Source organism: Suricata suricatta, chromosome 11, assembly GCF_006229205.1.
Source record: "Suricata suricatta isolate VVHF042 chromosome 11, meerkat_22Aug2017_6uvM2_HiC, whole genome shotgun sequence".
In the NCBI taxonomy this organism is placed as follows: Eukaryota; Metazoa; Chordata; class Mammalia; order Carnivora; family Herpestidae; genus Suricata; species Suricata suricatta.
In genome coordinates, this window is record NC_043710.1 from 26,101,226 (window position 1) to 26,117,684 (window position 16,459).

Here is a 16,459-nt window from a genome sequence, read left to right on the forward strand (position 1 = left end):
AAGCAGGCTGTGTTGTAGCTTATGGGCAAGTAACAAATTGTATCATTTATCTTGAATGTATCATAGATAAGCTGCTATATAACGATCGCCACTTCAGATAGCTGTGAAATTAGGTGATTAACTAGTTGTTACTTAACCTTCTAATTTCTGTATAAGTCTAATTACATGAAATAGAAGTTGGGGTTTTGATTTTTTAGTTTGCTTTTCTGTTTGGAGTGTGATTGTAACTACTGTATTGTAAATGATGGGAAATAATTGCATATGTTAAAAAAATAAATTGTGTTATATTCAAAAAAAATAAATAAAACCACAGTGACATATTACCTCACACACACAAAAAAATGTGCCAGCTCTAAGCTGATAGTCTTAAATGCATTATCTCAGTTCTCACAATAACTCTATAAGGTATTATGTCATTTAACAGATGGCCTATCTGAGGCTTAGAGAGGTCAGGTAACTTGTTCAAGGTCACACAGTTTAGCAAGAATTGGAGCTAGAAGAGAATGGAAACCAGACTGTCTAGCAACAAATCCCGGAACTTAGCCACTTTCTGCTGAGAAGCTGGTGTTTTGCCAGAAGACGGAGTCATTTGCAACCCCTTCTCGCCCCTCTCCCCTTTCCACTCAAAGTCCTGGCATTCTCCCTGTGCCGTCTGGGGCCTCACAACCTAATCAAACTTCTCCAAGGTTATACAATTCTCTGGTCCATCCAGTCATGCCAGGACCCCCAGAGAGTCCTCGGGGTTTGTCATCTCTCTTGCCAATATATAGGAGAGATCCTTCAGAATGAAAGGATAGAAAGCTGCCTTCATTTTGCCACTTGTACAAGATGCTCAGTTAGGAATGTGTTAGTAGTTTGAAAACTGGATCATATAGCCCTTTAGCCATTAAAACAGATCTATGTACACACACACACACACACACACACACACATACATATATATGAATATATATGCCACATATACGTACATGTATACATATATAATATAAATACTCTTTCCATGACTCAGTAAAATAATTTGTATCTTACATTTTGGAAATAACCTGGCCCATAATTATTTTCTTCATCTGAATTAGACTTCAGGACAAAAAGGATGGTCTGCGCCTGCTAGGAGGGTGAAAACACACTGGGAGCAATCAGGGTCACAGAGTAGATCTTAAGCAGGGCTTGGCCTGCATTCCCTGTCCCCAGCCCCAGGGGACCGAAGAGTCAAAGTCACGGTCGGCCTTCTTCCCAACTCCTTTATTCATTCAACCACATCATCCCCGGACTCTGCCACAATATTGGGTGCCTTGCGGGCATTTTGACTCCTCACGCCAGAGGAGCGATTAGACATTTTAAAGAATCACTTTTGTGATGACCGTGATATTCAGACAATGCTCGATCCTTATTCAAAGTTACCAGCAGGTGAATTCACAGCATTTGCCCTAAGGATATTGCAACATCTTCCTGATTTCCTGTTTCAATATGACTGTCTTTTCAAAAGAACTACTCCCAAAGAGGAGAAAAGAAAATTCATGTACATGTGAAATTTAACTGAATGTAAGACAGGCAATAATTCATGTTTTCCAAATGAATCAAAATGTGAATCAAGCTTGGAGAATGTATTTGATCCTCTTGGGATTACATCACAGGTAATCTCATACCCTCATAATGTGTTTTGAAATAGACATTTCATGTTCCCAGGGGCAACACCTGAGGTATTATTCCTGGGCTTTCAAGCGTTTTCATGAGTGATGTTGCAGTGTTGGGAAGCCAAGTGTTGATCCATTATAGATGCACTTTCCTGACTGTAAGCCATTTGGAAATATACATATTATGCTGATCCTTATCATTCTTGGTGCCAGACTCAGACAAGATGCAGATACTGACAGAGGACAGGCACCAAAGTTGATTAAAAGACAAGATTGCCTTATATGACCTCCAGGGCCTTTATCAATCCCTTTCAGATATGACAAAGTCAAAATAGGACAAGCTTTGAATCTTAAAAGGTCATAGAGCCTTTTGAAACTCTGGCTCTCTCCTACCAAAAATTCACATTCACACCTTGTTCTGCATGTATTTTGTGGGCCCCAGGCCCTCTAAAGACCACTGACTCCTACAGATCCATGGATACCACGGATCTTTAAGAAATCTCTCTTACACTCATGGTGGATTGAAATTTAAAGAAACCTTTGTAGTGGAACCAGGGTCAGGAGACATAAGTTTATTCTGACATGAGAGAAAGCCTGAGAGACTCTATTCTTATCCTCTGACTTGGCACGGACGTTACCCTGCTTCCCTACGGTGACAACAGGAAGAGCCCCACCATCCCCTTCCATCGGCAGTTGAAGTAGGAACAAGGCTTCATTCATTCTGGACCTCTGTTTGGCAATGCAGTAAAGAATTCACCATTTCCCCAACATGCTGAATATCAGTATCTGTCTCCCTGCTAATCCCCCTTCTCTATTCTAAAACCAAATAATCATAAAATAGAGAGGAAAGTGGATAGCAGAAGAAAAACAGGCCTCACTTCCTATTACAACCACAGGTCTCTATAGGTCTTTGGAAAGGCACAGGTGTGGAGACTAGAGCATCCACAGCCACTCCTAGGTTGTTTATTTTCCAACCAGGCTGAAGAGGTCCTACATGTGTTCCTCAAAGTTTGGTCTATACACCACATGTATCATCATCACCTGAGGAAGGCTGAAACTTTAAGTTTCCTGGGGACTCACCCCAAACCTCTGAATCAGAATCTTCATTTTTCAGAACCTCCCTTCACCAATCCTTAAGCAATCTCATGGTTCAGAACTTCTGATCATAGACTCACCTGCTTGTCTCCCCTCAAATTTTCACAACAAGATAACTAACTCCAGGAGATATTATCCTTGAAGGAAACATCTAGGAGTGGAAATCCTAACAGCCAAAGATAACACATTCAATCCAGAGAACTCAAGCTCCAGACCATCTGTGGAGATTCCATCACATTATTTGCCAACTTGAAAGAAAGTAGGTCCTAATGCTCAGTACTGCCGAATTGTTAAATTCAACAATGCTTAGCTATTCACAAGTATGAATCTCTGAAGGCTGAACAAACAAACCTTACCTCAGAACATGGCCTGTGCTGAGGATTTATAGGATGATCACTTCCATCACAAGAATCTCATGGCTAACTGAGTCACCCCTTACCCAATCCTACCCCCCATCTTAGGCTTTCAAAAGATTACTTAGCCATCCTAGATTTTAGGCCTCATACCCAAGAAAATTGCTGTCTTAGCCTTCAGTGGCAAGACATGGTCATCAAGAAATGCTTGTCTTACTAATATAAATATTTACTCATTCCCTTCAGTTAATATATATTTATTGAATGTCTACTAGATGCTGGACACTTTGCTAGGTGCTGGGGACACAACAATGAATAGAACACAGATGCTGCCCTCCCCTGATGGACTATTCAGCAAAGAGACTGCTTCCAATACAATGGTAGCTCTTTCCAAAGTCATCTGAGCTCATTCCCCACCTCCTGTTTGGGAGAGAGTGAAGCCAGCCAGAGCAGAGGGAGCCAGGCAGCCTGCTGGCATTTGGAAACAACCAATCTTGGAAAGAACTATGACTACATTTAAAAGCAGGATGGAATCTTTCCGGCAACCCCATGCCCTTGCCTTCACAGGAAACCCTTACAAAGATATCAAGCTGGCAGACAGGAGAATGCCCCCAACTTTCACAAAGCAGCTTCAGCCAAAACCAATCTCCACTCAAGACAAAATAAGGTAGTTGGTTGTCTGGCTGGCTGATTGTCCATCCCCGAGACAATGGCGTGTTTTTCTGTGGGAGCAGGTTGTTAACATAAAACCCACCATAAACAGAGCTGCTAATTCAGTTGCTGGCAGGGTCTTCTGTTATCTTCTGAATACCTCCCAGAGGGTATAAGCCCTACCTTTTCATTTGAGTTGGCAGCAGAGTTATTTTTTTGCACCTGTTGCTCTGCTCCAATAACAACGCAGTTAAGCATTGATTTGTTGGAAAATAAACAGAAAAAAGCAAAGAAAGGCATCTGCCCAAACAGCCTGAGCTGGTTTGACTGAGCATTCATGCCAATTTGTTTTTCCTATAAAAACCAAAGAAAAACCTGTGCTTTCAGTTTGGATGCTACCTTCCCACTCTCTCAGAAGAAAAGGAGGTATCGAATAGACTAGCCAGAGCTGGCAGAGCCAAGAAGCCAGAAGACACTGTACTTTTCCATTGGCTGGCTCTGTGAAGGCACTGAGGGGTGTCCAAGATCTGCAGAATGACATGGCCAGCCTCCAGTCAGCCCAGGTTAAGATTGTGAGTCAGATTAAGAGGGGCAGAAAAGGGGCTGCCAGAATATGATCAAAACCCAGACCACGCTCTTCCCAACTGTTGACTTCCAAAAGTCAACATGGCTCAGGGAGTAGGTGTGGTCTCCAGGTTACCTCCTAAAGCCGAGATTCAGCGTGTTGAATCTCAGTCCAGCCTCTCTCACAGACTTCATTGGTCCAGCCCTGGGTGATAAGCAGAATTTGAAAACCTCTGTTCCCTGGACCATAGTTTCCCCATCAGGGAAACCAGGCTAGCCAACCTACCTCAAAGGTGGGCTGTGTAGACTCACTCATGTCCTGCCAAGTAACTTGAGGTCCAATGTCCAACGTGGAAAGGACCCAAGATGTTCAGGGTATGATTTCTGCATTAATTCAAGCATGATTGCGTTCCCATTTCTCATCACTCTGTCAATATCACATGATGAGCTCAAGCCAAAAAAAGGCCACAAAGAGCTAAACAAATCATGCAAATGTAGATCACAACAACAGTAATTAAGCAATGGCATCATCACCCAGCCTTCAACATACACAATCGGAGAAAGCCTCTCAGTATCTCTTTTTAAGCCCCGAGAAGAAAGCACAGGACATGGGCAATGTGTGATGTCCTCGTAGATTACCACCTTCCCCTGGCTTTCTCTCAGCCATGGGTCTTCATCATCACCAGACCACCAGCTTACTGGGGGAGTCATGGCAGCAGGTTGGGGCTCAAAAATGCCACTTCTCATGGAGTGTTAAGAAGTGGGTGTTCTGAGGGGAGGGAGGGACATGGCTGGCTGAGCATTGCCCAGCATTCTTGTCATGAGCAGGGTAGGAGTGGAGTGCCTCCGAACCAAACTGGGCAGCCAGAAAAATAAAAGATTTAACAACACCCTCAGTTGACTGAAAAATAAATAAGACCCAACTGTGCAGGAATGCGGGATGGGTGGAGAGAGGTAAGAGGCGGGGATTGGAGCCAGGGAGGGGTTGGGATGCACTGGAACAATGAATTTGACCATGTCGAAATTCAAGTTTCTTTCCAGGAAAAAAACAAGATGTTGTAGTCAAAGAAAGATCGATAGCCTCACAGACTAATTACAAAACAACAACCAAAACCATGATAGCGATCATAGTTTCTATTTATTGACCATTCCTGAGGTGCTAGGAGTGAGCTAGGCTTTACATAAATGATCTCATTTAATCCTTGCCATAACCCAGGACTTTGGTACTGATAGTATCCCAATTTTACAGATGAGGAGGCACAAGAGGTCAGGCAACTTACCTAAGGATGCAGCACTAGTAAATGGACTAGAAGTTTTATAACAAATGTACAGGGCTGGGGGTGGGGGTCTGGAAATGACAGGAAATGCAACAGAATTCTCTGTAACTTTGAAAATGGATCCTTCATATTTCTGAAGCAGAAGAGGATGTCTTTTAGAACCTCACACTTTTATTTTGGAAATTAAGATTTCTTAAGTAAAGCTCCCATAATTTTTCCCCTAACTGTGGATAGGAGGCACACCAATCAGCCTTGTGACCTACTATGAAACTTGCCTTTGGTGTCCATCAGCCCGGATGCTACAGACACAGCAGCACATGGCCACTCAAATCCATCTGTCGAACTTTAGTCTGGCCTCTCATTAAAAGCCCCAGATTGACTCAGGGGTTGGGCTTGGCTGCTGAAAGCCACCTCAGACTTATTAGCCATGATAAAAGAGCAGTAATAATATCAAGGGGAAAAAAACTGTTGAAAAATTAAGGGGAAATTATAGTTCCTTTGGAAGAGCTCCTGATGTCTGAGGCATCACCCATAGATCCTGACGACAGACCTGCTGTGTTGCAGACATCACACTGCCAGAAGAAAGGATGGGGATGTGTCATTTAGAGCCTGAATTCCATCACTTTGAAAAATAAATCTAGGAGAGGTCCCCCTTCTTCCACCATGGCCATGACCCCGAAACGGTTTGTATAAACAGAGCTGTAAAGTGCAGACAGAACCTCATAAAGCTTATTCTATGATCATCTTTGAACTTGAGAAGCAAATACAATATGAATTTCCTCACAGACTAGAGGATCTCCTGCTTAGAAGTAGGGTTTTCTTTTCCCACAGTTCGTCATTAAATGATAGCAGGCAACAAAGCCAGGTTCATTCCTATCACCTTCCTACAAGAATGACAGGCTCTTGGCACACAGGGGCTCATTTTCCCTTCCAGAACACACTTTGCTCAGCTTCTCCCAGCTCCCTGCCTCTGTAGTAAGCCCTCTTGAAAATTAAAAAAAAAAAAAATGAAGACAACTCATCAGCAAGGTAATCGACTCCCTACCAGAAAGGTTTCCCAAGGAACCAGGTACCTTCCAGCCTGCTACTCAGACATTCCTCCTGAGTAACATTTCTCCTGCTTCGGAGGAAAGAAATCTTTGATGTTCAAAAAAAAAAAATCATAAAATTCACCAACTCAGAAACTACAGCATCCCTCTTTGACAGGCCTCAGCTTTCCACCAAAGGTCAGCTAGATGAGTCCAGAGCAGCAAGGGGACCTCCACACCAGGTTCCCAGCTGCTGGGTGTCAGGAGCTGCCATCACATCTGGAGACAGACCAAGCTATGTAATTTGCAAGGCTTGGGGCAAAAGGAAAATGTGAAGCCCCTTGCTCAAAGTGTATGAATTTCAAGACTGTAAGAGCAGAGCATTAAATCAAACACAGAGCCTTTCTAAATGTGGAGCCCTGCATTACTGCACAGGTGGCATACCCAGGACAGTGGCCCTGTCCAGGGAATCAGTCCCATCCCCTGTCTTCACTGCGATCAATACTCTATCAACATGGGGAGAGGTGGGGAATCTTTTGTCTTTGCCCTAGGAATGACCTCCTAAGTATTTGGTAATATTAAGTAAAATATGACATTGAACATGACTTAATAACACCTAGCTTACAGCAGGCACCCAACAAATGCTGTTATTACTATTACTATTATTATTATTAATTATGATTAATCATTATCTTCATTATGCTGAGGTCCCTCCACAAATCCAAAGCTACCCATAGGCAAAAACAAGGAGTGGGAATAATATATACCCCTATTTTTTCAGAGACCATCTATTAGCTGAGGTCATTTAGAAGTCATTTCATTGGTCCTGAGCAAGAGAATGAGCTAAATGAAGGGTTCCCAGCCCTTTATTTATATACATAGACCCATTTTGCAGTCTGGTATTGAATTATGGACCCCTTCTCAAAATAATGCTTTTAAATGACAAACTAAAGTAACAAGATTAGAAAGGAAGCTTATATTGAAACACAATTATTGACATGCTTTTTTAAATGAATGTGATATAATAATAACATATATGCTTCTTTATTAACACATTAAATAAGAATATCTAGTGCAGGTCAAACAACCTCCATATCAAAATCACAAGGAACATCGATATTTTGAAGCATCTCCAACAAGTGTAATGTATATAAAAATGTCTGTAATTTCTCTTGGTGATAGTCACAGTTACAGCTAACACTTCTGTAGAGTTTTGCTTACATTTATATTGAAAGAAAATGTCAAACTTGAGTTAGATTGTTAAAATTAAAAATATCAGTTTTATCCACCTATAAGTTCACCAACTATCTGTATTTTCTCCGTGTACACCAGGAGCCTCTTGGATCCCAGGTTAGAGGCTTACCCTTTTATTAACAGCAGATACTGCTTGTTCAACTCAGATAGCCTCTCGATACCATTTTCATATGACTACAAGTGTCATTTGAATTGCCAAAAGGCAGGCCCCTCTTGGGTCTGGCAATGGTATCTTGGCAATTTTTTTCAAAGCCTCCAGAACACCAGGGTTCATGGTTAATACACATCTGGAGATACTATCAAGAATTTTGGGGGTGGGCGATGGTCTAGGAGGTTGCAGCTAGTCAAGTGAACTGCCTTGAGGGGGATCAGCTGCTTCTGGAGGCCCCTTAGGTGACAGGCATCAAGACACATGAATAGAAACATGCTGCATGCCCGCACCGGTCTTGCTTGGAACTCCCATAGGTGGTGGTGTGTGGCCAGCTCAGGACAAGCTCCGTCTGGAAGCCCCCAGTTAACATGGTTCATCCCATGTCCCTGTGCCTGCCTTCCCCAGTGAAAACTGTAGGGCATTTCTCTCCATGGTCTAAGGGCAGAACCAATGTTGATCACTTTGAAAACAACATCCCAGAATTATTCATCCCCTCTGACCCAGTCAAGAGTCTCTGAGAACACCCCTATTGAGGACTTACCCTCAATTTCCATTCCACAAATTACTAATTATTTACTTACAAGCACTTGTCTGGGTGATTTTAGATTTTGGGGGGGGGGGGCGTCTAATTTAACCCTGACCACAGCTGTGTGCAGACATAGTTAACCTCATTTTCCAGAAAGGACACTTATAGTCTAGAGCTTGCATAACTCACCCAGAATCACTCAGCTACTCAGTGGCAGAGTCAAATTTGAACCCAGGTACACTGACTCTACACCTGGTGTTCTCTGTACCACATTTCAGCTGTTTCCAGGCAACAAAAAACTCACAGCCTCCTGCCCATTCAGATACACAAGCAGCCAAAGTTTACTCCTCATCAGTGTTCACAACCCACAGCCTTCTGGCTGGTGGAGTTAAGATGGGTGCAAGATGAGCTAAGTGCTGTCTGAATTTCTAAGTGGACACAACTGAGACAGAGGTTGAACTTGGGGCCAAATCTGGAGCTCCCTTCAAAGACAAAACAAGTCTTGTGAGTAGGCACCAGGAAGACAGTGCCAAAAATAGACTTCACCTTCCAGATCTCACTTACCACATCCACCAAAGTATGTCATTCACCTTACTAAGGGAGGTTTTTTTTAAAGGTTCATAAGAGGGATCCCAAATTAATCTCCACAAGACAGCCATATTCTCCAACCTCCATTATCATATACAAAAAGGGGAAGACCTTCGTATTCCAAGAAAGATCCAATAGACTGTTAGAAGTTTGTATCAAGCTGAGAAAGGGCTGGCAGGGTGATGAAATTTTCTCAGATCCACAGTTGGGCCAATAAGGGCCCAGCCCCCAAGACTGTTTATTTTGTGTCCATGACATAGAGTGAAGTGGAAGTGACAAAAGATGCAATTTTAAGGTCACCACAATCACATCAACTTCAAAAAAAGCGTATATCGAGACAAGGTCATACAAAAGTAAAAATAAGTAGCTACGTTAAAGTAATGGGGTTAATGAGGTAGTCTATTAGTGCAATAATCAAAATATTATAGAAGGTACTTCATTTCCTTCTTATTTTTGGCTTTGTTTTCCTCAGAATACATGTTTAAATGCACCTATGCTGGCCATATTTTCAATAAATAGGCAGACACTCTTAATAGTGATGTAGATGCTTCTGAGAAAGACAGAGAAGGAGGCTCTAAGGACAAGGGTGTGCAGAAAGATTGGAAGAGAAGAGGTAATGTGAATCCAATGAACCAGAACAAGGGGCCCAGCCCATAAAACAAACCGAAGACAGAGTGTGGTTAGGTGCTAGTGAAATCAATTTTCAAAGGGATACTTTACAGGGTGTCTCTTTTAAAACAAGGCCAATTAAAACCCCTGGAGCCTCTTTAAATGGGCCACTCTACTTGACCTTGTGGTAAGCTCCTGATGCTCCAGATTCATGCTGAGGCCCTCTGAGAGCACCAAGTCTCCAGGTTGGCTGCCTAGTGGCCGGACCAGCCAGACTCCCCTTCTGATTACCTCTTGGGGCTTCCTCTAGGAGAAGTGAGTCCATATCCATCCAATCTACCCAGTCATCCATGGCCAATCAGTGAGGCAAGCTGATCAGCACCACACAAATGGAGTAGACTCCATGGGTGCCTGAATGTTCACTTTTCAGCAGGCCACTGGGGTGTTTTACAGAAGTTATCATTAGAGTCCCTGCTTGTGTCCACAGGCTGCTCCCTGCAGCCACAAAACAGTTGGTTTTCATCCACTTCTACACTCCCACCAACCTTGGACATGTGAGGCAAATTGATAAAGATGGGACAGTGCCATGGGAGCAGACACTAACACCTTTCACAAAGGTTCCAGGAATCCGATCTTAGTACCTCCACCAGGTATATTCCTCAGCCAAAGGCTCCTACTGACTTTCTTTCCTATCTCATCCTTAGGAGGGCCTCTCCCACCTCTTTTCAGTCCTTGCAGACTCAAGCTAAATCAGCTGACCACTCAGCTTATGTGCTTTCTCCCCGTCATCAGAGTCTGAGGGTGGAAATGTATCTTAAAGATAATCAGGTTAAGGGGTACCTGAGCCACTCAGTCGTTCAGCCTCCGATTTTGGCTCAGTCATGATCTCGAGGTTTGTGAGTTCAAGCGCTGCATCAGGCTCTGTGCTGACAGCTCAGAGCCTGGAGCCTACTTCAGATTCTGTATCTCCCTCTCTCTGTTCCTCCCCCACTCATATTCTGTCTTTCTTTGTCTCTCAAAAATGAATAAACATTAAAAATAATTTTTTAAAAAGATAATGGGGTTCAAACTCCTTTGTTTGGATGGGGATGGAAGCCCAGAGAGGGGGAGCATGCTGGTCTGGGCACACAGCTTTGCCAGGACTAGAAAACCAGGTCTCCTGACTGCCAATCCTGTATACTGCCTTGTACACACTGTGCCCCAATCATTCAAAAGTGTAAGTGTGAAATTCTTCAGGGAAGATTCTTAAAGAAATATCTCCCCCGCCCCCTTGACGTCCAATAAACCTTTTGTCAAATAACTCTGAGGAATCCATGGACATTTCTACTCCAGCACATCTTAGCTTCTTGATATCAATACCCTTTTGGCTTAAACACACCTCCAATCCTAATATTAGCTGCTGTGGGAGCCATTCTCCCCACTGTACCTTTTGTTTCCTGTATAACCAAAGAAAGAGTCTGGCCCTTTAAAACCCTGTTCAATCGCAACAAACATAATAGTCACCTATTTCTAGCAAGAGCCCACACTTTGAAACAGATCATGTAATTTAAAATCATACTATTAAAAATTAGATAAGAAAACATAAAATACAATTTATTATCTCCCTCATCTCTTCAGTTATTCAGGAACAGATTTAAGAGAACGCTGGCAAGATATGCTGCCTTCCTGCCTCCATCTTCAGACGAACATCCTCCACCCCAGATTCAGTTTACCCAAACCAAGAGCCACCGCACTCCATCGGTTACTCAGGAACAAAGCCAGGGTGAGAACCCGTGGTTTCTAAACACAGAGCCTGCAGTGGAGTCGTTGCCTCCCCACCAGGGCCCTGCCCACAACAGAAAGGACTGTCGCTTCAATTTTACCAGAAAGAGATATCAACAAAAGAAATGGGCTGAAACATCTGCAAAAAGATGTCACTGAAAATCAGGTTCCAAGTTTGTATTTGGTTCCTTAAAACTGCTTTTCAAGTGTGTTAGCAGGTTTTGCCGTGGCATTCTTGGTATCCACCCCACCCCATCTCCCAGAGGCCTTTGAAAATCACATCTGTTAGAAAGGGTGTAAGGATGCCTCTGTCTGGAGAAAGGGGAACAGACTGAGTGGCTTTTTACTGATTTGTATAAATCTGTCTGTACTTGATGCTTTCGCATCAGGCCAGGTTCTTACACTGGGCTTTCCAAAGAGCGAGGGGGTCTAAAGTACACAGCCCAGTGCTAAAATTCCCTAATTTAGGGGACCGGGAAAGGACGAGGAGGAAATAAAATATTACAAGATTCCAGAGAGACAAATTGTCATTCTTGAAAGTGAACTTTGGCCCAGAGCACTCATATTCGGACCTCGAACCTGATAGGAGTTCCTTCCAGTTTCCAATGAGTTAATTGAATGCATTATCTCAGCCTCTCAAGGGGTCAAAAAGATATCGAAAGGGGATCTGGGTAAATCAATGGAGCACAAAAATGGAACTGTAAGTGTGAGGGTAGGGCTTTTGAAAGTTTCAGAAAGGTCCCAGACATTTCCGTTTGGGGGAGCTCATGATATATTAAAAAATGGAAAAAAATAATTAAAAAAGGATTGTTTGAATTTAACAAATAGATGCTTTTTAATTCAAAAGAATAAATATAATTGAATTTGAAATCTTCCATACATATGAGGCCTACATCAAATTCATCGCTCTGCCCACGGTCACCCTGGAAAGGGCCTGGCTAATGCTGCCATCTTGAACAGCAGCGCCAGAGATCTTACAGCAGAGTTACTCCCCTCCACGTACTTTCTCCTAAAATGCTCTGTAAGATACTTTAGAAACATGCGGAAGGATTGTCTCCATTATATTTGTTATTTTTTTCAGATGTGATCACAGACTTCCAAAAGACCCTCATTTCATGTTCCCATTGCTTTTAAAATCTGTCCACATCAGCCATTAGCAGGTGGGATAGAAAAGACGTGACCCTACACAACTTTGCATTATAAGAACATGGAATGGATGAATTATTTCACAGTCTCAGAATTCTAGATCTCGAAAGAGAGGACAAGCGAAGCCTTTTACAAACTCCAAACACAGTTATTAAAATTATTCTTGAAATCTTTTAAAAGCCTTTTGCCAGTACAGTCTCTAATCAATGAAGTGTGTCCTAATGACTTCATCTTTCCGATTGGAAATCAGCACTTCCCTCAACCTCGGTAGAATTAGTACATGACCACTCATGATCCCCCACTACCCTTTTACTCAATGAAATGCTCTATCTGAACACATCCTCACACCCCTCCCCACAGAACCAATTCCTGAATTAGATCTTCCATCGGAAAGCTCTCAGTCCAGTCACTCACCTTATCCCTATTACTAAGGTCAGTGCAGATAACCAGCAGAGACACCTGCGAACTTAGACTCACAGAGTCTTATGCTTCATCTTAAAGACACATGTTCCACAACATTGGGAATATACTAAATCCACTCAAAGACCGATGGTGAAAATGTTACTTCCCGACATCATGTTGTTATTTACCAACAAGATTAATTCCCCGTTGTTCCCAGTTCTAACCACATTGAGGCCAACATTTCTCCACGGTGTCCAAACAATATTAAAAGAGTCCCTGTTTTGGAAGGCATTTGGTGCTGCTGACTCACAGCTGCCTGTCTGGTCTCCCATTATGGCACAAAGGGTTAATCTGTCCCCTTGCAATACGTCAAAACTCTTTGTCAATTTTTTTTTTCTAGACAGAATCATTTTTATGTGTGCATTTTTCTCCAGTGCCTTTGTCTACCTGAACTGCCCGGCCACTTTTTTCAGTGTGGATACATACACCATTGTCTGTTTCCAGCCACTTTCCAAGAACAAAACATACTAAAAACAAATCCACCTTTCCATACAACCAAAGGGTCAGAAAAAATTGCCAATAGAAGACATCTCTCGAACATGAGAATATGTGCTCTGAACCCCCCAGCTTTTTACCCAACCAGTTTTTCACTGAGCTATATATCAGGGTCACCTGTCCCTAGCTACCTTTTTGTTTCAGAACTCAGCCCAGGGAAATGGCTTTGTCACACAGAGGGAAACCAAGGGGCTTATAAATGCACAGTAACTGAAGTCCAGAGTTAACACAGCGAATTCACAGATAATATCCAAAGAAGCCCGGCTGCCTTCCAAAATAAAATTCTAATAGGACCCAGTGAGGTGAGCGCAGGTGAGGCGAGCTTCACTTCCTGCCAGCTGCCTGGGGACTCTGTTGTATTTTCATCTGTCTGCTTCAAGGCAGGCTTCTCTTTCTACCCAGGTGTTTGAACTCCAGATTCAAAAGAAGGTTTAAAAATAAAGACTTACCTCATTTACCTAAAGAGTCTGGGTGGGAAATCCAATAGCTGTGGCTAATGGAGGGGAGGCAACATGCAGCACTCACGCCAGCTCCCACAGGGATAGGGGACCAGAGTGTTATCACGTCTGAGCCCTCATCAGAGTGAAGATAAATGCATATGACAATAATTTTAAATCATTTTGTAGGATGTTAAGCAATAAGCCACCAACCGGGAATTCCCTAAGTCACTTCCCCCTCTTCTGATTGGCTGCCAGGCTCTTTAAAAAAATAAAATAAAGGATTACAAACATTGGCTCATTTGCATTTGGCCAACTCACACGTTAGTGTTCAAACAAAACAGGTCTAACCAGGTTATGACTGTGTCTCAAGAACAGAGAGACAACCTGTTAATGGATGAGGAATTGATTTGGTGGGGACTGTTCTTTTCAGCTTAGAGACTGGTTCAGGTGAAAAGCGCCATGCTGGCTCCCCAACACGCCAGCAGGAACAGTGCACGTAAAAGCAAACTAAGCAGAAGTTCAAGTCTGGAGGAAATGATGGTACTGCCGGGTAGGGGCTTCTTCAACACCAGTCCTGTGTATTCATCTGGAATTAGTCCACTCTGCTTTGGCATCAAGGTCAGTGCCCTGGCTGTCCAGGTCCAAGGTTCTGAAGCGGCTGTCTCCAGGTGCCATGACTGCCTCTTTGACAGTGACCCTTGGCAATTTCCATGGACTTTGAAAATCCAATCTCTCCCCCGGCCCCAGATAAGAACTTTGGGAAGTCTGAAGGGAAAGTCCTGAGAGAGAGGGTTGAATCTGTTGTTCAAGCAGACGGTCAACTCTCAACAATGCAAGTCCTGACTACCCAGTTGGCAGATTATCCAGGTTCTCATTTCCTCTTGATACTTACATGGTCTTTTTTACTGTATTATTGATATTCCCTAGACGTCTCCCTAGGAGCTAGAGAGAAAAAGACCAAGATGCTGAAACTGGAAATAAAACAGCACCGTTTGGACGAGAAAAAGGTGAAATCCCAGAGAGAACCTATAGATTTCAAGTGCTTTTGCAGCCCCTGTTTCCCTGAGCGAAGTGCCTGCTTCACTGGGTGACAAATGTACTTCCACTGTGCAAACGAGCGATGGCACCTGGCAAGGAAAAATACTATCCCCTAACCATTAACTTTCCTGAGCCTTCCTGGACACTGATCTGGCATGAGCTAAGTGTCCAAGCAAATTTCTTTAACTCATCAGAACTCCCCTTTGCGGGAAAGAAAAGGGAAATTGAGTTTTGGCAAGAAACAAAGATTTTGCGATCAAAATCAAGAAGTTCCTTGTATAAAAGAGAAAGTGGGCAAAGACTGAATAGAACAAAAAGTAAGCAGTTGTTCTACTCAGATGGAATGGTGAGTGGGTGGTAGTAACGTTCCTTTCTTGCCTGGGTCCCTAGTTCATGTAAGATGAATGCAGAGGTTTTTGAATATATGAAAACCTTAGTAGGGGGGCAGGGGTAGATTGGGGAGGGTGCTGGAACTCACGAAGGTCTCAAAGGTTTTGAAGGTTTGAGGAGTGCAATTTAGGCAGGCCCTGAAAAGCCCCTTTGCCTCCGAGCCTTCACCAAACTTGCCACAGCCCCCTCGGTCAACCTGTGTATTTCCCAACGGCCCTGTTAAAATGCAAATGTCTGATAAAAACAGTAAATGTCATTATTGCCCATTATCACATTAGCCCCAATTAGTCTATCAGCTCCAGATCTGAGAGCAGGGCCCTGAGGGAACAGACTGGTGACGTTTTGCTTGAGAGATGAATCAGGAGCAGTCTAAAGTAGCACCTCCACCCACTACAGGGTATTTGCGTGCGTGCACGTGGGTGTGCGTGCGTGCGTGCACGTGGGTGTGCGTGTGTGCGTGCATGCGCACGGCGCACGCCTGTTGGGGAAGGTGGTTACCGTGGGCTGTTGTTAGTACCCGTGTGACTCCAGGAAATAAACTTGGCCTTCTTCACAATTTTGCCTGAGATTAACTTGAGAGTGGTGGGGTAGGTGCTAGGTAGAGGTTGTGTGGTCAAAAGGTGGGGGTACACTTCAAAAGCAACCCCAAAAGTGATGCAGTTCTCTGGTCCAGTCCCAAGTACTCAGAATTTATAGTGCCTTCCATTTCTAGCTGAAGAGTTCCAGCTACATCTCCATTCCTTTATCCACTCTTCTGCCTATTTTACATCAAAGGGCTGCTCCATTAAGGCATTCCTGACAAGAGTCACTGGGGATAGTGGTGGAAGAGGATGGAGAGATGTCATTTCATACTCACAAGCTATTTTATTTGTGGAGTCTTTATGTACATAAAGTACCTAACAATGTGTCTGATACTTAGTGGGTTCTTATTAAGTATTGGTTCTTTTCTTTACTTGGGTCTAAGTTGAAACTTCTAGAAGAAAAACAAAAACAAAAA

The 16,459-nt window shown here is 43.2% G+C and overlaps 1 protein-coding gene across 2 annotated transcripts in view; it reads right to left on the reverse strand.

Moving 5' to 3' along the window:
* EHF (ETS homologous factor) overlaps positions 1–14,143 on the reverse strand; it is a 38,981-nt gene extending 24,838 nt beyond the window's left edge. For both annotated transcript variants that reach the window (XM_029957345.1, XM_029957344.1), the window contains exon 1: positions 14,044–14,143. The gene's annotated coding sequence lies outside the window, so the exon portion shown is untranslated. The remainder of the gene's footprint in view (positions 1–14,043) is intronic.
* Between the last annotated feature and the right edge of the window lie 2,316 nt (positions 14,144–16,459).